At 46.4% G+C, this 25,035-nt stretch overlaps 1 pseudogene; it reads right to left on the bottom strand.

Moving 5' to 3' along the window:
• LOC126498559 (nucleolin-like) overlaps nt 1-25,035 on the bottom strand; it is a 42,179-nt pseudogene that overhangs the window by 1,974 nt on the left and 15,170 nt on the right.

Genomic DNA, 25,035 nt, shown 5'->3' with positions numbered 1-25,035 from the left:
GAGCAACTCCTATGGCAAGCTCAGCTGGGGACACGAAAGACACTGGAGCACATACCACTGAATGTCAGCTACAGCTATCATCCGAGGCAAAAGAGACCAATGTCATCTTAAAAGTCAGCAGAAAGTTCCATTTACAGCAAGCCTCCCTTGACCAGCCCTGTCCTGGGCAGCCTCGGGAGTGTCCTGCTGCCTATGGACATGTGTGGGGCCGGCAGAGAGGTGTGCAGATCCTTCTTCAGCCCTGGACGTCCCTGGAGGTGAGTCATGCAGCCTGCTGGGGCTGGCCAGGTCAGCTGTCCTCACCCACAGCTCGCTCTCCCTGCACAGACCACCTGTCAGCACTGCTGGTACTAAGCACAACCCATTAGCCCACAGGCAGAACCTACACAGATTGCACTACACTGGGTTTCCAGGCACCCCATGAAGAGCGTGAAATGGGATTATCTCTTCCGAGTGCTTCCTCATTGTTTCCCTGTCAAGAAGAGGAAAAAGGCATTTCCTTCCACCCAAGGAAACACTGGGCTTTTATGTGTGTGTCATTAGATAAGCTTTTTTTTTTGTCCCTTTAATCTGTCACTATTAGGTTTTTGCATTAGGATAAAAATATCAAAGTACACAAATCTTTAAACATCTTAAATAAATTGATGACAATGTCTAAACCAACCATTTCAAAGCCATTCACACCAGAAAGTTCAAGCATGTTAAATCCTTAGCAGAGAGGGGCATGTTAACATCGTTCAAACTGCTTCACCTTCTAAAACACCGTTGTTTCCACGTCCTTTATGTGTATGCATGTGTGTCTGCTTGTATGTGTGTATGCGTGTGTGCCTGCTTGCGTGTGTGTATGCGTGTGTGCCTGCTTGCATGTGTGCCTGCTTGCATGTGTGTATGCGTGTGTGCCTGCTTGCATGTGTGTATGCGTGTGTGCCTGCTCGCGTGTGTGTATGTGTGTGTGCCTGCTTGCGTGTGTGTATGCACATGTGCCTGCTTGCGTGTGGTGACTCGGGGGTCAAGCGCAGGTATCATTCCTCAGGAGGTCACCTGGAGCTTGCTGTATTAGCTAGACTGGCTGGCCTGAGACCCCCGGGATCTTTACTCCCCACACACTTAGGTTACAGACATGTGCTGACATTCCCAGCTTTTACATGGAGGCTGGAGATGGGAATCCGGGTCCTCATGCTTGCTCAACAGCCCCTTAGCACACTGAGCCATCTCCCCAGCTCTAGCGTGATCATTTTCAAAAACTCGAGTTGATGATGCTGCGAATTTCTTGAATTTCCCAATATTCTTGACAAATCCTTTCATAAGTAATTTGAATTAACAGAAAGAACTTAATCTAAAGATTAGGAATGTCATTTCCAATCTTCCAAAATAATGATGATCACTGATGGCCCATGGCACCTAAATAAATCTGGGGAAATAGCTATTTAATTCTTTTAATCTGTATGTATGTACACATGCATGCATGCTTGCTCATTTGTGCATACATGGCATGGAACAGGAAGTGTATTGTAAGCAACTTTCTAAACTCTAGAATTGACAGAGACATCTCGCTGCCTGGACAGTCACCCAAAGTTCTTTGGTAATGCAGGTACCCATATTTAGACTGCTGGCCCATAGTATCTGGCAGACTTTTCCATGAAGCGGGAAATTTCAAAGACAGTTCCACTTATATTGGCCGTTTGTCAGTCACTTTCTTCTGTGTTCTGCCGAATGTCTGGCAGACTCTTTCATGAAGCAGGAACCCTGAAGGACTGTCTCACCTTCTTTAGGCAACTTCAGCAGTCATTTTTCTGTGGGTCCTGCTAGTCCAGTCAAGCAGTTCAGGCAAGAGCAGTTTCTTGCGCAAATGGCTAACAAACTCCATGAGGAGCCTCTTCAATGTCCATCTTCCTCTTGAAGTAGATTGGTGCATCCAGGAGCAGATGTGTCTCATTGTCATGGAAAGTCCTAAGTTATTAAAACATTTTAAATGCCATACTCTGAAGGTCTCTGAAAGATTTGAAGAATACCTATCTAACTGAAATGTATCTGTTGAAATAGGAGCGGCAGGGCTGCGTCCCCGGCACCCGGCCGCCCGCATGGCTAGCTTATGCCCAGAAATAATTACACGGAAACTGTATTCTTTCAAACACTGCCTGGCCCGGCTTGTTCCAGCTTCTTATTGGCTAGCTCTTACATATTGTTCTAACCCATTTCTAATATTCTATGTAGCCCATGAGCTGGCTTACCAGGGAGGATCTTAACCTGTGTCTGTCTGGAGCGGGAGAATCATGGCGACTCCTTCACTAAGCTTCTTTTTCCCAGAATTCTCTTCTGTCTACTCTGCCTACCTAATTTTCTGTCCTATGAGGGCCGAGGCAGTTTCTTTATTAATAAGAAATCACTCCCACATCATGTATCTCTATATATCTAGAAAATCTAACTAACATGACTAGTTTGACTATTATAGATGATTATCTATTAACCTGTATTTCTTAATTATACATTACATTTTTAAATGAGCTGCACAAACACAATACCTTAATCAAGAGCAGAAATATACAAATAACAAATTTGATCTTAAATTCGTATCAATAAACCAAGTTCCATACCAATGCAAATCTCTATAGCATATCCCCCTTTAAATGTAAAGAAACATTTATAAACAATATTTAGGGAATTTGGGCTTAGTTCTCTCCAAACTGCTTCCTGCTTTTTTGTTGGGCAAAGTAATTTTAGGGGTGTTTAAAGTAAATTTAGAACTACCTTTCAGGGGCTCTTGGTCCATCAAACCACATTAGTCTGGAAGAAAACCTACAGGTTCTCATCTTCTATGGAAACAAGAGAAGAACCTCTTTTTCAAAGCTACAAATCCTTAGACCCAAATTCTGAAGTCAAAATGCCTTTAAAATATATATGCTGGTTTAGCTTAGTAGCCCAAACAATGAAATGCCTCTGTACTTAGCTCATTCACAGTCAAAAAAATTAAAGAAAACACAATAACATACATAATCCAGATTCTCTGTGTATTTTCCATCTTTATGTGGCTTATTTTTCATACTCTATTACTTTTTCTACAAGTTTACTCTGTCTCTTTAAAGACTTTGTTTTATTTTTTAAAAAAATTTACTTCTTTTTATACCTCTCTATATTCTTTTTCTTCTTTTTCCCAACCCTACATATATTTATCTGACACTGTGACCCATTTAGAGGTCTTTTCCATCTGGATTTCTCTTTATTGCATGCACATCTATGGTTATTTTCTGACCAGGAGTGTTTTTTTTTTTTTTTTTTAATGTTAAGCAAGCGTGGCTACAATCAAGGCTGCTTTGCCTTTTGGCTCTGCCCTGTCCAACATGGACAGGTCATGGAGGTCTGTGCAAAGCCTCTGCAGCCATGCACACCGCTCCCATTCCAGGTATGCAGCAGGTCTTTGTCGCACCATTAAGCAGTTTATAACACACTGCTCACATACCCCATTCAAGTGCTCAGCCTCCTGAAAGAGCCAGAGTTTGTGCTGACAGCATGGACCAGGAAGCTGCCATTTTGAAACCATGTGGGTTTTTTCTGCTACCGCTGAATCAGGAAGACCTCTCTTAAGGGAGCTGCGACATGATGCCAGCTGAAAAAAAGAATGCAGCTAGACTTTGTTTTTGTGTATGTGTGTCTAGAATTCCTTTCAGAGCTTCCTCAGCTTTTACATGGATGTAGTCAGCCCCATGTTGGCGTGCCAATCTGTTGTTGGAGGCCTGCTTGTTCGTTTCCAGCTGCCCAGACTCCCAAAATAATCACACAGAAACTATATTATTTGTAATACTGTTTGACCAATAGCTTATGCATATTTCTTGTTCACTCTTATCTCTTAAATTAACCTATTTCTATTGTTTTATATTTTACCACAAGGCTCATGGCCTATCAGCAAGACTCTGGCTGGAGGCTCATGTCTTTCTCTTCTGATGACTCCATGGCGTTTCCTTGACTCCACCTACTCTCTCTAGATATATATCTTCCAGCCTGGGTATATTCTGTTAAGCCATTGGCTGAAAGCAGCTTCTTTATTCATTAACCAATAAAAGCAACATATATACAGAAGGACTTCCCACTCCAACTCTGGGGGGGGGGCCTTTTCTCCTTTCCTTTTTACATGGGCTCCAGAGATTGAACTTAAACTTGCTCGGCAAGAACTTCTACCCTCTGAACCATCTTGCTGATCCTATTTAAGTCTTTGAGCCCAATTTTATATCTCTGCATCTGGGTGTCCTCTGCATTCCTTGTTTCCGTTACTGGTGGGAGCATTTCATTTGTATGATTTGCCTGGGCTTTGTAGTGATAGTTCACTTGTATTTTAATAAATAAAGCTTGCCTGAAGATCAGAGAGTAAAACAACTCACTGGTCAGGCTTACACACCATCAGTAATGACACACACCTTTAATCCCAGTAGCCACACTAGTTTGCCTTAGAAACTGGGAGGTCGTGGTACACGCCTTTAATCCCAACACTAGAGAAGAATATAAGACGAGAGGAGACAGCTCTCACACACAGTCTCATTCTGAGGATTCCTGGAGGCAGGATGGCCATTTTGGACTGAGGTAAGAGCCAGGGACTGACTGTTTTGCTTTTCTGAACTTTAGGTTGAACCCTAATATCAGTCTCTGGGTTTTTATTAATCATGTTACAGTGCTTTGGGACTTGATGCCTCTGGTGTCATCTGCACTCCTTGTCAGGCCAAGAGCAATGCCCTGAATCCTGTTTTCATTTTTGTGCAGAGAGAGGTTAGGGTCCCTCGTTTATGCCTGCAGTTCATCTCGATTTTCTCTCTCTGTTTCTGTGTCTCTGTGTTTCTGTCTCTCTTTTTAAAGGTGTGGTAATGGTCCAGTATCTTCATTTACATAGGCATATCCAGTTTTCTTGATTTCACTTGTTGGCAAGGTTAGCCTTTCTACATTTTGCAATTTGTCCTCTGTGTTGAAGTTTGTCCATTCAACAATGTGGGGGAGCTTGTATAACATTATGCTAAGCAAAGGAAGCCACTCACAGGCGAATGCTGTAAGCTCTTGGGCATATGTAGAATCTAAAAAGATTGAGTTTGGAGAGGCAGGGTATAGAATGACAGCTGCCAAGGGCTAGGGCAGGCCGTGGAGTGGTGTAGGTGTATAGCTCCCATTATGAAAGATGAGGAAGTTCTAATGTTTTGGCGTGGAGCCTTGTGCCTCTGGGTAACAAACTGCTGCGTCACACACCTGGGAAGAGGGTAGGTGTCCAGGCAAGCGCCCAAGGATGCTGGATCTGGGGGGAAGCGGCACCTGCTTCCATGCCATTTACCTACCCTGCCAGTAGGGGGAGTCAGGAAATGCCGAGACAAGCTGAAGACAGAGACAACTAGAACAAGAGCTAGACTGACAGAGTGAATACTCCATTTGTCTTTGGGCAACTTTGACAGAGCCACTCTGCTAGCTCTGGCTTGCAGAATGGAAGCACATGTTCTCTGCAAAGTGCCATGTGCTTTTCCTGGGACTGAGCTGGGGTGCTGACTACAGGTGGGGGATACGTCATCCTTGGCTTGAGCATGTAATGTAAGAAAGCCTGTCTTAGGGCTGGACAGAACTTACCTTCCTCAGCCCCATGCCAGGGTCCAGTGCCTTCCCATCAAGCACTCAGCCTTCCCCATAGACCCTCCAGCACCCCACTCAGATGCCAAGAGAGAGTGAGGGCATGGGCTGCTTTTCTCTTTCCTTTCCTTTCTCTCTCTCTCTCTCTCTCTCTCTCTCTCTCTCTCTCTCTCTTCCTTCCTTCCTTCCTTTTTTTCTTTTCTTTCTTTCTTTCTTTTCTTTTTTTTTTTTTGAGACAGGATTTCTATGTGCAGCCCTGGCTGTCCTGGAACTCACTCTGTAGACCAGACTGGCCTCACAGAGACCTACCTGCCTTTGCCTCTCAAGTGCTGGAATTAAAGGCATGTGCCACCACCTCATTTTTAGCAGCAACATGAGCCAAAGGGCACATGCTAACACTTGTCACCTGAAGCCAGTGCTTGCACGGTCTTCCCTCCGTGGACTCTCTTCCTCCTCACCACAGTGCCATGGGGGCTCTGCTCGTGCATGGTGATAGCAGGAGGTCCCAAGAAGCTGCAGGATGCACGCTTTGCCCTCTAAGAGCACATGTATAGTATGGGTGGCAGCTCCTAGGATCCATATGAGCGTTAGAAGGAGATTAGGTAAACCTCAGAGCCGTGGTGTGACAGCCAGGTGACATGGTGGACTGAAGACATCAGATCTGTGCAGGCGCCTGGATAAAACATGTATGCCTTTCCTTGTGATGGTTATTACAACATACAATGTCACAAAGTGCCTGTCTGCAGGTACTCTCCCCCCCCCTTCCCCACCACGCACACACCTGAGAGGGAGATTCAGACATCCCCCTGGCTGGCAGGGTAAGGTGTCCTGCTTGGGTCACGTAGCAGCCATTTCCCAGGTAGGCTGCCCTGCTGAGCTGCATTGGTCTGTGTGACAGGAGAGGGGCTGCAGCAGATGCAGCCCAGGGTGTCGGGGTATCCCTCCTCAGAAACTGGAAGCCCAGTTGCAGTGGGGGCTGGCTGGCGGAGGCGTCACCACCCTCGTGACTCGCGGGGAGATGGCAGCTTTACATATTTAAGAGGAGCGTGGCCGGTTTCTTATCTGAAGTATACTTCCCTGGAGAGACCACCACCATTTGATCTATTTTTGATTAAAATGTAAAAATTAAAAATTAAATCAAATGGTGGTTCAACTCCTTGGGGAGAACACACTTCAGTTATGAAGTACTCCCCACAGCAACCTTGGGACTCTTACGGCGGCATCGTCTCATCTGTAGGTGGTCTTTTTATGTCACACGTAATTAAAATGAATTGCAATGAGATCCACCGGTGACTGCCTTCTGTGTGACGACCTGTGGCTGGTGCTTCCCAAGCAGGTCCCCAGGGGGGTAGCCTCCAAGGTGAGCTTTGTGGTAGTGGCAAGAAATCCAAGGGTGCCAGACCTAAGGGAAGAAGGGACGCCTTCAGCACACCCCAGGACCTTCCCTTGTGACCGGTTCTGCCACAGAGAGAGTATGGTCAGAAGCTAGGAAGTGCACTATCGGAATCTAGTCTGTGGCTCTCTGTGTCTAAACACTTGGCTGCCTCAGTGGGGAAAGGATAGGATTGGGGATGGGTGCAGCTCTACCCTGGTTATAGCGTTTGCACTGGATTCATGCCTAGAGGACTAGGCCTAGATGTGGTTTCTGAGCCACATATCCCGTTGTGTGACCTGTCATGCTGTGGCCACCTGACGCCCTCTTGGCTGCATTTGTGTTTTGAAATCTGCTTTGAATGAGCTGCTGGAGAAGCAAACCCTTCTGGGACACAGAACACCTTACTCTGTGCTGGTATATAGCACTAAGGCATTTCTTTCTTTTAAAAGTTGTGTGTGTGTGTGTGTGTGTGTGTGTGTGTGTGTGTGATATGTCTGTGCATGGATGTGTGTGTAGCACAGCAAGCGTGCTGAGGTCAGAGGACAACTTTGTGAGTTGGTTCTCTCCTTCCACACACAAGGGACCTGGGGATTGAACTCAGGTCATGCGGATTTCGCCGTCAGCGCTTTCCCCACTGGACTCTCTTACTAGCATCTGCTAAGGCATTTCTGTTGGCAGCATTGGCCTCGACCTTTGCACGGAGAATCCCTCCCTGGAAACCAAGACACACCTCCAGAAATATTTTGAGGCAGCCAGTGGTTGGAGGGAAGGCTGGATCTGACCCGACTTTCTGCTTTAGGACCCTGTGTTCTGTCTGGCAGCAAGGATGTGGCCTTCCATTCACAGCCAAGTTGGATTTTAGGAGCCAAAGAATTCACTTCCCTGCATTTGTGACTCTGCAGCTGGGTACAATTTGCAGCCCTGAGCGAGGCCTTGCCCAGACTTAGCAGGAGCCCAGCACGCAGCTGAGCCCAGGGAAGCCCCTCCCTTTCCCTAGGCAGAGCTCCATCTTCAGGACCCCGGCCCATCTATCTGGCAGGGAGAAGTGAAAGGGAGGAAAGAGGAGGCGGGGAGATGGTGGGGTCGCTCACCATCAGAGATGGAGGTGTCACTGTGGCCTTTGACATTCTTTCCAACCCTGGGAAGCACCGCATCCTTTTTCCAGTCTCTGTGGCAGTCCTGTCGCCCTCCCGTCATGGGTGGCCTGGTTCTGAGCCCATGATAGCTCAGTCCTTCCGTCTGGAACAGCCCACCTCCTCTCTCAGCCTCCTCTCTACTGTAGCCCCTGTGGTGATTTCTCAGTCATGTCCTCATTCAAGGTGCCAGATAGGCCAGATGTCAGCTCTGTCCCAAGCTGGAGTTCTCCCTTTCTGTGTCTTGTTCTCCCGCTGGCCCCAGCTGCCCCATCTCTCCTGTCTACCCATGGCTCCCCTTCGCTTTTCCTTCTCCCTGCCCCTCTCAGTGCCACAGATTGGCAAGACATGTGGATCCTGTCAAGGTCACATAGACATTAGAAAGCCACCTAGCTCTACTCTGGGTTGAATAGACACCCTTGTTCTTCAGAGAAGAGTGATGAACACCTCGAGGACATATGTGTGGAGATATGGAAACTTCTGAAAGACCAATCATGTTAGGATTAAGTTTGGGAGTTTGGGGTTGCAGTGGGCTGCCGGACTCAGGTCATGGCGTGGTGTGTGGGAATGTGATTGTGGGTACATTTCTTTTTTCTTTCTTTTTTTTTTTTTTAAGATTCATTCATTTATTTATTTAATGTGCACTTGTGTTTTGCCTCTATATACTCTGTGTGAGGATATTGGATCCCCCTGGAATGGGAATTACAGACAGTTATGAGCTGCCATGTGGGTGCTGGGAATTGAACCTGGGTCCTTTGGAAGAGCAGCCAGTGCTCTTAATTGCTGGGCCATCTCTCCAGTCCCCTGTGGGTACATTTCATTCTTTTCTTGATCTAGGCATGTTCTGGATTTGGGGTGAAAGAAGGGGTACCTAAGTCAACAGGACTGTGTGGAGAGACTTTGTCATTCCTGTCTTAGTGTAGCATTCACTGAGGAGCCACGGAACAAAGCGATGCAGGTGGTAGGGTGCCCACTGCCAAACAGGAGGCATGCCGGTCTTAGTAGTGGGGGTTTAGAAGGTTCTCAGTTGTGGTTGTTTGTGGATGGCCTTGGGGAGGAACTTGGGAGTTGCTATATTTTGTGTCTTGATAATTCCTCTAATTTAAATTAGCTTTAAGATTTTAACAATCTTCTTAGAGTTTCTAAAACTATCAGTATATTCTAAATGTTGATAATCTATTTTAAAAATTTCAACTCCTAACCATCACTATTTTGAAAAAAAAAAAAAAAACCTCACAGTCAGTAGATGCTTTAAAAATCCACACACACTTAAAACTGGGGGCCAGCAAGTAAAGGCACTTGCCAGCAAGGCTGGGACCTGGCTCTTATTCTCAGTACCCACACGGCAGAAGAAGAGAACCAGCTCCTGCAAAGCTGTCCTCTGACTTCCACGTGCACACTGTCGTGTGCATGCACCCACTCCCATCACCATTCATCCCCGCATAAATAAACAAACAAAAAATAAAAATATATGTTGAGCAATTAGGAAAGTGAGCTGTGACCACCTTGCGCAGCTTCTTGTGAGCCTTCTGCTGGCCTGTTCCCTCTCCTTCCTAGATTTTCCCCTGGATTGTGTAAAGGCAAGTCCACACTATTGTTTTGACCCATTCTTTTTTAACTTTCTTTTTATTTATTCTATGTGTCTTTTACATCAGTATTTTCATCCGTTCATTTCCCAGTTTCTTTGCATCTTCTCTCAGCCCCTGTACTTCACCTCCCCAAATCAAAACAAAATTTAAGAAAAGAAAAAAGGGAAAACTTTTAAAAAAATCTCGTCATGGAAACTGTAGTGTGACAGAGTGAGTCACACAGTAAACCCTTTTGTCCATGCGTCTTTATTTGTAAGTTCTCATTGCAAAGAGTCATTAGACTTCAGTATGTGTTTTCAATAGAAAGGATGTTTGACATAGTTATCACATGTAACAACAACAAAAATCAATGGCTCCTTAGCATAAGCTTGTAACCAGTTCGTTTTTACTCATAAGCCATGCCACCCATCCCCTCCAGGAGTTGCTCTTCTGCTCTTGTTGGCATCAAGTGGGTTTTCAGAAGTGTCGGGGGTATGCTGAAGACAGCAGGTGACTCTGAGTAGCTCTGGTCTCAGGATGAGGGATGGATAGACAGAGCTACAAGGGTGAGATTTCTGCTGTTTCCAGGGTTCAAACGTCACCTGGCTGTCAAGGGCAAAGGGAATTTTAGAAAGCTTCCCTACATTTCGAGCGTGGTTCCTTCCAGAAAAGCAGGCTGAATGGACTCACCTGCAGAGATCTGCCCATGAACTCTTCTGGGAACACGGATGTAATAAATTAGCAGGGTTTTTGTTGTCTAACACATTTTCTTAACTGGGTGATTTAACGATGTCTGTATTGTGCCAAAGCACTTAACATTTGCAAAATTATCTTTCCATCTACAAGCTGGTTGTCCTTAGTACAGACTGTAATCCAGCCCTGGAAGCCAAAAGGCACTAGCCACCCCCACACAGATAGACACAGCTCACATCTCCCCACTGTATGCTTGTGGCACTCAGCCTACGGATGTGTGCATGGGTGTATACCTGAGTACGTGCATGTGTGTGTACACTCACGTATACATGCATATGTCTGCCTTTATAGACATTATTTGTATTTGTGTCCATTTATGAGTGTGTGCATATGTGTGTTATATGTCCATGATTGTGCACATACATGTATATACATCTTTGGATGTAGAAGTGAGCGCATGGATGTTTGTGCATGAGTATTCACACAACCTGTTAAAATTATAAACAAAGTCCTGCATTTTTTTTCCACTTCTGCCTTAGAAGTAGTTAGTTATTGTGAACCATGTATTATTACATTAAACAGATACACTGTAGTCCATGTGATGGAATCCTATTGAGAGATAACCTGTGTTGCTCTTAGTTTTTGGGGTTCTTTTGTTGTTGTTGTTGTTGTTGATGATGATGTTAAATCAGAAGTTGTTAAACCTCTTAGGCTAAAATTCAAATAAAATCAACAGGATTTGAAAAGCTTACTGTTAAGGTGGCAAAATTTTGGAAAGCGTAGATACTAGAGATGAAGATGTTAGCAGGTTCTCTGCTGCTGTTCATCAACACAAAACAGACAGAATGGCAAAAATCCCTGCTATTTTTTCCTTTTTGTTTTTGAGACAGGGTCTTACTGTATAGCCCTGGCTGGCCTACAAGCTGTTATATAGACCAGGCTGGCCTCACACTCACGGCACTCTACCCTCCAAGAGCTGGAAGACAAGGTGTCTGCTACCATGCCTGGTGAAATCCCTGCCCTTGAAAAGTCCTGGCGTCTGCTCCATCTGCTGCCCTACTAAGCATTGATTCTGAGCTCAGGCTTAAGCTCAGAGACACCTTCTGCCTTATTCCCCAGACCTACCCAAGGGACCACTGGCTTCTCTTTTGGGGGCACATCGGTGGTAACTATAATGTTTGCAGGGGATGCCTGACTCAGACCCACAGTGTCAAAAGGGAGGTGCTTGCCACTTGCAGTTCATCTTTGGCATGAAGTCAGCCTGGCCTCTATCATAGCAAAGTTAATCTCATGGAATCTTGGGTGGAAGGACAATGATTCCATGCGTCAAGGTTTTCAGGGGTACAGGACAGCAGTGAGGGCCTCAGCAAGACTAAATCTTCCCTTTGCAGGCTAGCTCATGTCCAGGGCTGCCAAGGAGGCCAACACAACTCCCTATATCTGTCCATGGTCATTGTTGCCCCTCTCAATTGGGCCTGTGGACCACCTCCTTGCTTAATTCATTCTAGTCTGCTGAGCAGGGTGTTTGGTCATCCAGTGACAGGCAGGTGTCACAGTTACTTTTCTATTGCTATGCTAAAACACTTCAACCAAAGTAACTTATAAAAGAAAGAGTTGGGCTTACAGTTCCAGAGGGTTAGAGTCCATGATGGCAGGGTGAGGGCATGATGCCAGGCAGTTGGAGAAGCACATGGGGACTCATGTCTCAATCTATGAACAGGAGGTAGAGAGAGCTAAATCAAATCAAAATCACTAGAGTCTTTCGATAGTTCAAAGCCTCTCCCCAGTGACACACCATCAACAAGGCCACACCTCCTAATCCTTCCCAAACAGTTCTACCTGCTGAAGACCAAGTATTCAAGTATACGAGCCTACGGAGGCATTTCTCATTCAAGCCATCACACAGAATGGGGTTGAATGGAGTACAGCCACTGGACGCTTACTCAACCTGGAGGGAGGAGGAAGGAATGCTGAAACCCAAATGACCCACTTCCTAGGCTTCTTTTTTTTGTTTGTTTGTTTTTTTGTTTTTCGAGACAGGGTTTCTCTTGCAGCTTTGGAGCCTGTCTTGAAACTAGCTCTTGCAGACCAGGCTGGTCTTGAACTCACAGAGATCCACCTGCCTCAGCCTCCCGAGTGCTGGGATTAAAGGCGTGCGCCATCATCGCCTGGCTCTTCCTAGGCTTTTCTGTAAGAGGAGCCATGTTGTGGCCTTTCCCTTAGAAAGATCCAAATAGCACAACCCCTTTCCCCAGCTTTCCATGCCAGGCTGGGAAATGGAGCTGTTCTGCCTTTGCACAGAGATTAGCAGGTACTATAGGACCATTCCAAAGCCCTTTCTGAACTGTTTAGTTACTCCTAGGACAGAGTATTTCAGCCCAATAGGACTGAGGATGGCAACTGCAGGCCTCAAGCTTTGTGATGACATGCTCCCTTGAGGAGGAAATAGTACTAAGTCCGACTTGCCTGGTCCAACTCCCTGTTTCCCGCTTGTGTTTACCCCAAGAGAGGGAGCATGTCAGGGGACAAGGACCCTGTCCTGGGTCCTCACAGACTGAAAAGTAAGCAATTGGAGATTCCCAGGCAGACCAGTTTTTCATTCCCAGCCTTGTGCTACGCTGTGCAGTTCACCACATCTACAAGTGAGGCTCTCTAAACTCCCAGGCAATAAGACATCTCTGATCACCCATAATGCTTTCTTTAGAGGTCTCCAAAGTCCCATGGGGGAGGGCAAAGGTTTCCAGGAGTAGAAATCCATCTCTATTATCTGTGGCATACAGAGGAGGGGACAGAGCCAGGGACCGAGATGACTCATGATGGTGAACTAGATGTCAACTAGACTGGGCTGAAGGCTGTCCGGATAGCTTGGGAAATATTTGTGTGTGGAGGGTGGGGGATAAATGTTCCTTGAAGAGATATTTAAATCAGTCATCTACACAGGTCCACCTTCCAATGAAGACAGGTATCATCCAGTTTACTAAGGCCCTGAGTAGTACAGAATGGCGGAGGAAGGGAACCTTTGCTCTCTTCCTAAGCTGGGATGTCCATCTCTCTAACCCCCCTCACTGAAGCTCCCACCTTTCCACCTTTTGATTCAGACTGAGACCTCTCCGTTGGCTCCCTCAGTGTCAGGCCTTACAATGTGAGCAGGATTGACCCTACGCTCATGCTAGGACCTCTCGCTCAGAGACCTGGGGACTTCTCAGCCTTTATAATCTCAGATCAAAATTCCTAGATATGACTCTAGCTTGGGGTCTGTACGTAGCTTCTTGGCTCAGTTTCGTTGGGCTCAGGTACCTAGAGCATCATGAATGCCAGGTCCGTGTCAGTATCTGGCTGTTGCAGAGGGCACTTGTCCCATTATGTCTAAAGTTGAGGGTTTCTTGTGATGTGGGAGGTCGAGTTGGTCATATTACACGGCATCTCTGTGACCCTGTTTCCCTGCAACCAGGACCCTACCCAGGACCCCATGCCCCTGTTCCAGGTTCAGAGCCCACCACTTCTTTATATATGGCTGGTTGCTTTTTCTGTTGCATCCCCTTCTAGAAAAGCAAGGAAGGGTGTACACAGTCGGCACTTAATGTATGCATCCTATTACACTGAAGTGGCCCATAGATAACAACCAGGAAGGCTGCCTGTTATAATCCTAAATTCAGTCCAAGGTCTGGATTAAGCTGCACAGTCCAAGGCCACGGCCGATACCAGACATCTCTTGGCCAGGATGCAGGCCAGAAGGATCTGGGCACAGCTGGGTACTCTTCAGGCAGCCCTGCCCACACCTCTCCATCTGTCCAGCTGGTGCCTTTGCAGCCCATCATTTAAAATGAACAAACACCAACTCAGAAAATAATCTCCAAAATCATTCCTCCCAAAGCAGGGCAGCGAGCCCGCATCCAGAGGCAAGGCCTGAAGTCAACGTCAGCACAATCTTGTAACGCCCATAATGTGGGGCCAGAGCCACCCTGTCCCAGGCCAACACCACACAGGGGCGGGATGACCACTGATAAAGAAATGCCTGAATCAAACGAGGCAGGTAAGTGGCCACAACAGGGACCAGGCAGGCAAAGAACTTTCTAGAGACAAGAGCTGAGCCTCAGTTATCCTATTTCTCTTCCAGGAGACAGTTGTGGCGTCAGGAGCCAATGGGAAAGTCTAAATGGAAACTCTCACACCCGCCTGTCACCCTCTGGCCCAGCCACAGTGGGCACAGTGCGCTGGGCACCTGAACCTGCTGGAAGCCACCCACGCACATTTCCCCCTATCGTGAAAGAATCAAAGACAGCATCTTGGGTTGGAAGCAATTGCGGAGGGTGGAAGTTTCTGGTCAGGCAAATAAATTGGATTTAAGTATATTACAGTCATAATCTTTCCTGCCCCTCTCCAGACGGTCTCTGTACATGGAAAAAATGAGAATATATTCGCAGACAAAGCTTGACCTGAGGGAGAAGCCTGCCGGAATCTGGATTTCCAATAACATAAGACAATAAAGCTTAGACTTCTAACCTGCCTCAATATAGTAAAAGTATATAAAGAGCTTAGCTGCTAATAAAAGGGAAGGGTCTCCCCTCGTATTTGAAGATCCGGACCCCCCAGAAGGACACTTCATAAAGATCATGACGGGTTAGCTAGGATCATGCAGACACGAGGCCCCTTGTTGACCGATTGTCTGACAGTTGTCACCTATGGGTCCTATATTAATAAGTCCCGTGTTGATTTCCTTGGGGTATTTTTGTCTCTGTAATTGCACATCTTCCTATTGTGACCATACCCTTTGCTACACGCCGAGCTACGGTTACCTGATGCCAAGACGCTCATGTGTCCCTCTATTCTTCCAGGAGAGTGCACACCTTACAAAAGGCACCTCTGTCTCAGCCATTTCTCCCAGGAGCTGAAGCCCAATCCCCTCACAACATGAGGGTGCAGTGAGAAGCGGAGTGATGAGGCGAGCCATGGCTTATGCAGTTGGGGGAGGAAGTAGGGCTCAGCTCAAATGTCCCTTAGCGTGGAGCGGCCACCAAATCACCTCTCACACTGGAGAATTTGAGTAGCATGAATCCTCTCTGCTCACCCACCTGCCCCTGTGCTGAGGTCATCGCTTTGGCCTCATGGCTCCATCTCTGGGCCTGGCGATGACAGGGGCTCTCTTTGATATCATCTGTACCCTAACCTGAAAGCCTGACTTTCTAGAATGTTCCAGTTTGGCCTCTTCCAGGCATCACCTCATCCCTGTGTCATTTCAAAAGATCCAGTCCTACTTCACATAGCTATAGAGGATTTTATTTCAGCACGGAGGGAGGAGACACGAGGAGGAGACACTGCAGACCCAGGGCAGGCCAAGCTACAGTCTACAGACCCTGCTTAAGAGAAAGCAGCCCAGGCCATGAGCTTGTCAATGGGCTGCTGCTTGTCTTGCTCATGCATCGCGGTGGGGACATGGTACAGGAGACTGCCACAGGGCCACCAGGCTTCTCCCTCAACCTCAGGACGCTCAGAAGCCCTGCAGTTCTTCAGCAGCCCATAGAGGGGATTGTCTCAGAATGCCTGCCAATGGTCAGGCCCTGGGTGCTTGGGAGACTTGAAAAGGGGCTGCGTCTGGGTCGGGCTCTTGAGAGTGGCAGGAACACTAAGCCTCTGGTGTACCACAGAACCCCTGGGCACTCCAGTCACTACAGCTGCTGTCCTGACATGGGTGTATCAGTGCCTTGAGGTGGGAGGCACTGAGCATGTGAGCAGCTTAGAAGACCAGGGCTCAATACCCCAGACCAGTCTTTTGGCAACAGCCCTTGCATAGGAGAGGCAAGTAGCCAGTCTATTCTCTAACTCAGTGCCTGCCTCTTCCTGAGCCTCAGTTTCCTCAACACAGGGTAAGAGAAACAAAGAGCCTATCATGAATTAAACTGCATCACCCAGATTCGCATATTGGAGCCTTAGTGCCCAGAGGAACTGTGCTTGGAGGTGGGGCCTAGCTGGAGGTAATTAAGGTCAATTGACTTCACTAGGGTTGGCCTTGACAAGGTAAGGAGATCTGTCAGTAGAAGATGTGTCATTAGTGTCATTAGAAGCTCACTCGCTGCCTCTCCACCATCCAGCATCAAGAAAGCAGCAACTAGCCGGGCGATGGTGGCGCGTGCCTTTAATCCCAGCACTCAGGAGGCATAGGCAGGTGGATCTCTGTGAGTTCGAGACCAGCCTGGTTTACAGAGCTAGTTCCAGGACAGGCTCCAAAGCCACAGAAAAACCCTGTCTCGAAAAACCCAAAAAAAAAAAAAAAAAAAAAAAAAAAAAGAAAAAGAAAAGAAAAGAAAGCAGCAACTGCAGGCCAAAATCAGAGGTGTCCTCCCCAGAACCGGCGTATGAAGCAGTTGTAACATTCTCAGTCTCTGGAACTGGGGGGGAAAGTGTTTCTGTTGTTTATTTTTAAGATTTATTTATTATGTATACACTGTTTTTGCCTACATGTATGTGTGCACACCAGAAGAGGGCACCAGATCTCATTATAGATGGTTGTGAGTCACCATGTGGTTGCTGGGAACTGAACTCAGGACCTCCGGAAGAGCAGCCAGTGCTCTTATTCTCTGAGCCGTCTCTCCAACCTCTATGTTAAAAGCATCATTTACAGCAACCTGGTCTACACCATGAGAAGTTGGGCCTGTCTGCAGAATCAACCTGGAGAAAAAGCAAAGTTGATCTTAGTGCCAGCCAGATGGCTCAGTAAATAAAGTTTTTTTTGCCACTAAGACTGAGGACCTGAGTTCTAAACTCGAAACCCACATGGTGGATGGAAAGAATCACTTCCTACAAGTTGTCCTCCGCCCTCCCCAGTGCACACCTTAGCATGGATGTGTACATACGTCCACACACATAATAATAAATAACAAATGTAATTTTTAAAAAAAAATCTAAAAATGTTAGCCCTGAGAAATGATAGACACCGTGGAGGAAACACTCAGCATGGGAAAGGTCCAGTCATTCACTAGCTGAGTAATTTGGGATTAATTCCCTTATGCAAAAGAGACGCCACATCATGGGCTGTAGGGAGGACACTGTGAGAGATAGCCAGAGGCCAAGCCTGAGGAGCCGCCACTTGACTTCCATAACACAAATCATGGGGCAGCTCTTCTGTCTAGAGCCTGTGACAGAATTGCAGGCTGGAACTGTGTTCCCCTAGATTTCCTGTGAAAGTCCCATATTAATCAGGTGGTGACCGTTTTGAGATGATGCTTTTGCAGGCCATAAAGGTTAAATGAAATTAGCAGAGGGAGCCCCAGTTCAGTATGAATGAAAGCATTATCTTTTAGAAAAGGTGCTACAACAGAGAATAAAATCCAGGGATGATGTTCTAAGGACACAGCAGGAAAATGGCCATCTGCAAACCAAATGGGAAACCTCTACACGGACCTTGAAGGATGTCTCAGCTTCTGAGCACTGTGGTTAGCTTAGGTGACTCACCGCCTAGATGAGTGTGTTACTACAGCTTCCCTGGCGGCTTCACAGGAAGTCTGCCCACAGCTGTCTACTGTCCATGAGGAGTTGGCCCTTCATTCTTCAACCTCTTTCAAAGTCTTTCTTCTCTCATAGTCCTATTCCTGGTCAAAGTTCTCCCAGCTGTGAGAGAGGAAAAGACATCTGGGCAACAGAATCAAGCACGTAGATACAGCCAGGTCAGTTCCTGCTGCAAATGAGAGCTACAAACCCTGGACCAAGACCAAACTCTACCCCAGCTCCAACTAACCTTCAGCTACACATACTGCTATCTGAACTGTGATGCAGGCTGGTGCTTGGGGTATTGTATAGAAGTGTGAGAAGTCTTTAAAGCACCCAGGGAAAACAGACACAATCCACACAGCTGAAAACAGTCCTGACTACAGACTTCTTGTCAAAACTGTGGAAGCCACAAGGCAGTAGGGACCACGTCCTTAAATCCTGAAAGGACACCTGCTGACTTCAAAGTTCAGAATCCAGAGTAGCATCCTTCTGGGATGAAGGCAAGCTTGAGACTAGAGAAAGTGTAGCTAATGTGTTGCCACTTATGAAAAACACTGAGGGAAGCTCCTGGGAGGGAAGTTTATTCTTTTGTAATTTCCAAGTTAAAGAAGTAGCGAAGGCTGTCAGGTCTGGGAAGGTGCGTGAAAATGAGAGAGCTTTTCATGTCTTTATTTCTTTGAAATATAAAAGACCATTTATGTAAAAAATGTATCATGTTATCTTGTGAGGTCTATTACAAATCAGACACAGATTATGGAGTAGGTGTGGAGAATGGGCAGGTCACAGTCAGATAGAAAATGGCGCAACACTAACTGGCATGAGAGATATGTTGTGTATATTTTAACTCCTAAGCAGCCACCAATATAGTGTCAGAGAGGAAGGAATGGCTGGAACACAATAGACTGGAAAACTTACAAGTATCAAAATATTCCAAAATTTGGCAGACAATAAAGAACACAAAGAAGGAAATAAAACATTAATAAATTAGCATAGCCTATTCAACTGTATCAATATTCATGTTAAATGTTAGTGGAAAATTCAAAGCTCAATAATTCAAAGGCAGAGGTTAACACAATTGAAAGAAAGGCCAATGATAAAATCCATTTTTATATATTTTTTATAAAAATCCATTTTTTATAATTAATATATGCTAATAAAAAGGAGCATATGGTAGCTTGGATGGCAATGGCCTCAATAAGTTCTTTTTTTTTTTTTTTTGAGAAAGAGTCTTGTTTTTGTTTTTGTTTTTTTGTTTTTCGAGACAGGGTTTCTCTGTGGTTTTGGAGCCTGTCCTGGAACTAGCTCTTGTAGACCAGGCTGGTCTCGAACTCACAGAGATCCACCTGCCTCTGCCTCCCGAGTGCTAAGATTAAAGGCGTGCACCACCACTGCCTGGCCTCAATAAGTTCATATACTTGAGTTATTGACCCCCAAATGTTGAAGCTGTTTGGGCAGGAGTAAGAGGAGTAGCGTTGTTGGAGGAGATGAGTCACTAGGAGCAGGTGTTGAGGCTTCAAAAGACTCACGCCAGTCCCACTGTGATCTTTCTTTCTGCTTCCTGCTTGTGCATCAAGATGTGAATTCTAAGCTGTTCCTGCCATCCTGCCTTTGCTCCATCACCCTGGACTCTAACCTTCTGAAACCATAAGCCAAATTAAATTCTATGGTGGGTTGTCACAGCAATAGAAAAGAAACAGATGGATGGGGGCAAGAACTATATCTCACAACCATTAAAATGGCTACTGGAAAAGAAGGGAGGTAGGGAGAGGCAAAGGAAGGAGGGGTGGAGAAGTAGTCTTGGGCAAGGAGTTGGAGATGCTAGAAGCCTTAGACACTGCCAGTAAAACTGTTAAATGGCACAGCCTCTGTGGAAAACCACATGGTAGTTCATTAAAAATCAAACACAGAACTATCATACAATCCAGCACCCCTGAGTATTTCTCCAAAAAAATTGAAAGCAAAGCCTCAAAGTAGCATTGCTCACAGTGGCCAGGAGGTGGGAGGGGCCCTCATGCCCGCTGACAGCTGAGCTGGTGAGCAGAGGAGGCAGAGGTAAAATGCTGTATTGGTTCCTTTCCTGTCGCTGTGAGCAGACCCTGAGACCAAGACCGCTTATGTCAGGAGTTTACTGTGTCTTACAGGTCCTAGGGGGTGAGAGTCCACCATGGCAGGGAGGCATAGAGCAAGGGCAAGCATGGTGGCAGGAACAGGAAGCTAAGAGCTCACACCTTAAACCACAAGCATGGAGCAGAGACAGCGAACTGGAAGTAGTTTGAGAATTTAAAGTCTCAAAGCCCACCCCTGGTGATGTACTTCCTCCAGCAAGAGCAAACCTCCTAAGCCTCCCCCAAACAGTGCCACCAATTGGGCACCAAATACGCTTATGGTGAGGGGCATTTCTCATTCAAACCAACACAACAAAAGTGGTCGGTCTTTGTAAGGAAGGAGAACACGGCACATGCTACAAGCAAGGCATGAAGCTGGAGGTTGCTATACAGACTGGGACAAGCCAATCACAGAAGGACAGGTACCAAATGATGCCACTTCCCCAAAGGCAGCTGCCACAGTCAGGCAGCTACAGTCAGGCAGTAGAACCTTGTCTGCCAGTGTTGGGAGAATGGAGAAATATGGCATAATTTTTTGGGACAGAACTTTGCTATGCAGCCCTGACTGACTTGGAACTGGCAACAGTCTTCCCCCTCTGCCTTCTGAGTGCTGGGACTGTAGGCACGTGCACCTCACCCCGCTCAGCGGTTATTTTCTGGTGTGTGTAGACTCTCAGCTTTGTACGACGAAGGCGTTCTTGAGATTACTTGCACAGCAATGTAAAGGGAGTTGAAACTGCTGGGCTGTGCATCTAGAAACGGTGAGGCTGGCTGGGTACCAGGTGCACTTCTGCACTTCCACCACTCGGGAAGTGAAGGCAGGAAGATCAGGAGCTTAAGCAAACCTTGGCTACAGAGGAAATTCAGGGCCAACCTGAGCTACACAAGACCCTGCCTCAATTCAGCCCCATCCCCCAAAATCGCAAAGGGAGTAAAGTCTGTATCATAGGTGTTTCACCTCAAGAACAAGCCAAAACCTGGAAGCTGGAGACCTGGCTGTGATTATGACTCTAAGTCTGATGTTTTGCGTGTGAAGCAGAAATGGTTGCTGCGGGTATTTGGAATGGCTACACGAATATCAGACAGCACACACACCACGACCCAGACATTAAAAGAGATAAAGAAGGACACTTCATGAAGACAAGAGGGTCCGTTTATCAGGAAGGCAGAGTAATGGATATGAATGCACCCGATAAAAGAAAAAGGATTGTCTAGTCCTGCCAGCTCAGAGATCTTAAAATCATTTCAGTGATGTGATGTGCACAGGGGAGGTGACACACCATCACGGTGACCTAACTAGTTCTTACACTGTCTGGTTCACTTCCCTCTAACGGTGTGGAGGGGATTCTTTGAGGCAGAACCCACATGCCGGGCCACACAGAAAATGGTAATGAATGTGTGGGGCTGGGATAATGCACAAGGTGTAGTCTAATAAAAGTGGAATTAAGTTGGAGATCAATAACAATATGATAGCCAGAAAAACCTCCTCAGAAGACAGAATAAGCCCCCCCCCCCCAAGTTAGCCACATCCTAATCCCTGGGCCTGTATGTTACCTTATATAGCAAAGGGACTTAAGATTGTAGACAGAATTAAAGCTGTTAACTACCCGACTTTGGGGTGACGTGTCATCTTGGATTTTTGGGGGTGCGGTGATGTCTTCAGCAACATCTGTTAAAGTGAAAGAGAAAGGAGACATGGTGGCCAGAGGACTCTAACATGAAGGGGTCCACACTGGCCATCACTATCCTGCAAGATGGGGAAAGTGGCCAAAAGTCAAGGAAGACAGGTAGCTGAAAGAATCAAAGGGTTGGATTCTAGAAAGTATAGCCTTGTTTATACCTTAATGTGCACCTGATAAGACCTAGCTTGGACTGTAAAATAATACATTTACTTTCCACACAATGGAAACTTTTCCTCCAATTTCAGTTCACAGGTGTTGTTACAATGGATGTAATTAAAAGTTAGTACCAGGTGTCTGGGGGAGCCAGCTTGGTTGGTAAAGTACTTGCTGTGCAAACATGAGGACCAGAATTTAACCCCTAGAACCTGCATGTGGCAACACTTGCTTGTAATTCTCAGCATGAGGGAGGCAGACGCAGGTAGGTCTCTGGGGCTCAATGAGTTCCACGTCAATCAAAGAACCTGTCTCAAACAAACGAACAGACCAAACCAAAACCAAAACATGTGCATACATGGGTATACATATACACACATATGAAGTCAATGTCAGGGATGGTGGCACATGCCTATAATCTCAGCTTTGGAGAGGAGAGGCAGAGACAGGAGGGTCACTGAATCCAAGGCCAGCCTGGGTTACATGACTCTGCAGGCTGTGTGAGATCTGTGCCTGAGGTGCTGGTCGGTTCTACCGGAGCCAAGGACTTCACATCAGAACTTACACCTTAGTAACTGGAGGTTTCTCTCATGACCTCTGGTTCCTGAATAAACACTCAGAGGCTTAATTACAAATTGTTTGCCCAATGTTTTAGGCTTATTACTAACTAGCTTTTACATCTTAAATTAACTGATTTCTATTAACCTATGTATTGCCATGTGGCCATGGCATTACCGCACATCTTGTTTCTCTGGTGGTTGCTGGTGCCTTCCTTACTCTGCCTTCTTTCTCCCTGCATCTGTTTGGGTTTTCTGCCTACCTGTATTCTGTCCTTCCATAGGTTAAAGCAGCTTCTTTATTAACCAATGATAATAAAACATATTCACAGCATACAGAGGGGCATCCCACATCATTATTAATTAGATAGAAAAGGGGAGATGATGTAGGATGCCCTTCTGTATGCTGTGAATATATTTTATTGCCATTGGTTAATAAAGATGCTAATATGTCAATAGCCAGGCTGAATAGAGCGAGGTAGGAAATCCCAGCAAAGGGAAAGGGAAAAGAAGGTGGAGTCTGGAAGATGCCAGCAGCCACCAGAGAAGGTAACAAGCCATGAACCTCATGGCAAAATATAGAATAATGGAAATGGGTTAATTTAACTTGCAAGAGCTAGTTAATAATAAGCCTGAACTAACAGGCCAAACAGTTTGTAATTAACATTAAGCCTTAGAGTGGTCATTTGGGAACTGGCGGGTAGGAGAGAATCCTCCAGTTACACACCTGCACTACATCTGGCCTCTGACCGTGGCTGTGATGGGAGCAGCTGCTTGAACTTTCTGCCACCCTGGCTTCCCACCATGAGGGACTGTAACCTAGAGCCATGAGCTACAGCAAACTCATTCTCCTATAGGTCGCATTTTTCCAGAGTATTTTATTGTAGCAACAATAATGAAACTAGGACAAGGACATAATTGAACACAGCAAAGGTGTGCTTAGGAAATTCTGTCCTCATCCCAAGCCAAAATTAGTTCTAATGATTTTATTTTTTTTAATGAAGCCCCAGTCAATGAGTAAAACAGCAATTTCAAAAACCAAATCTTCTAACGCACAATTCAAAGGCAGAGAGACTTGATGCCACATGCGGAAAGACAGGAAACGACAAGAGCCCTTATGTTCTGCTCTGTAACAGCAGGACACTTTGTATGTGCAATAAAAACACAACAGTGCAGGGGCAAGCACAGCCAGAAATACCCCAGATTCATCCCATGCTTGGTTTTGAATTAGGTTTTGGTCATTGCCTGAAACCTTTGGCCACTGTCAAAGCCTTGCATCTCCACGTTCAGTTGCATAGCTCCTGCGTGGGTCATGACCCACAGTTAAAGAAGCTGGGTGCTAAAGTGACCCTTTGGCCAGGGAATGGCACTTGGAAGCCATGAGCTGTCATTTGAGGCTGATTCCCTTTGCAGGACTGGGCAAAGGCTTGGCCTGGAGCTCAGCCAGCGCTGGAACCCTCAGACTTAGACCTGCTGGGTTTCAAGCACTCGGCTGCTGCTCCCACCTGAAACTGCCACGGGCATGAGGGGCTTTGGGACCAGGGAGTAGAGCACAAAGTCTTTCTCTAGACCCAGGAAGCCCTGTGCTTATAGGGCCTTTCCACCTGTTTGCCAGCTTGCCCTCAAGTATCTGACAATTGGCCTTATATCCTTGTTGAGAGTTCCAAGTGCGTGAGCAGACAGAGTGGGTTCCTGTGGAAGGTGACCTCATATCCCACATGCTTTGCAATGTTGCTAAACAAGCAGAAACACAGATAAGAAAACTAAAGGGGAGAGGGAGGGTGGTACACACACAGGAACCAGCAGTCAGCAAGAGGAGTGAAGAAAGCTGCCTCGCCTCCTAAGCCAGGACTGGAGGTCAAAATGGTGACTGTCCTAACAGGGGTTATGATCACAGCTTAGCAAAGACACAGGGAGGATTTATTGGCTTGAACTAGTCTTGAAGTACTGGTGACGTCAGACGTGTAAACACCCATCGGAGGGCCTGGCAAATGCTAGCCCGCTGCTCAGGTCTGGCCTGTCCCTGCTGGAATATGACTGTTGGTATCTAGTTACAGTATCTCCATATGATAGAGCTGAGTGGTTGTTGCAAAGACCTATGCCCTATACACGCAAAGTTTGCTGACCCCTGTCCTGGAGCTGGTTGGCCATGTGTCCTGTAGGGTGGCCACCAGCTGCAGGCAGCTCTTCTGGGATGAGCTTCTGGGGAGCTTCAGCATTTTGATTATGTAACAGGATTAACTTTGCCCCCCCCCCTTTACAAGACAGCTGTGTACTGATGAACTTAGAGCTAAGACCCAACACAGATGACGCCACTCTCGTTTTCTAGTGCTGTTGAGAGCACACTTAATAAAGCAACTGCTTACATGTTTGTCATCCACACCGAGAGTTCCTGAAGCAAGGAAGTCTTCCGGAAGCACTGGTGTGCATTTACTGAAATATCCATAGGGTTCAAGGCAGAACCTTGATCCTGAAAGAGACTTGGCTCTATACTTCAGTGCCATCCTTGAGTAGCAAGCTCCTCCATCCCATCTGGCCTCAGCTGCTTTTCTTCGCTGTGGAGAGAGATTCCACAGCCCGTTTCTCATGTTCTTGACTCTAAACCGTAACCGCATGGCTGAAGTTGCCAAGTTCTGCTGCTTGACGGGGCTGGATCTTGGCCTCTCAGTTACGTTTGCCTCAGCTTCTGTTG

This window comes from Alexandromys fortis, unplaced genomic scaffold (genome assembly GCF_014885135.2).
Source record: "Alexandromys fortis isolate MF-2015 unplaced genomic scaffold, M_Fortis_MF-2015_v1.1 scaffold_3, whole genome shotgun sequence".
NCBI classification, from domain to species: domain Eukaryota; kingdom Metazoa; phylum Chordata; class Mammalia; order Rodentia; family Cricetidae; genus Alexandromys; species Alexandromys fortis.
The sequence above is the reverse complement of the archived record's forward strand: the minus strand, read 5'-3'. Positions and strand labels throughout refer to the sequence as shown.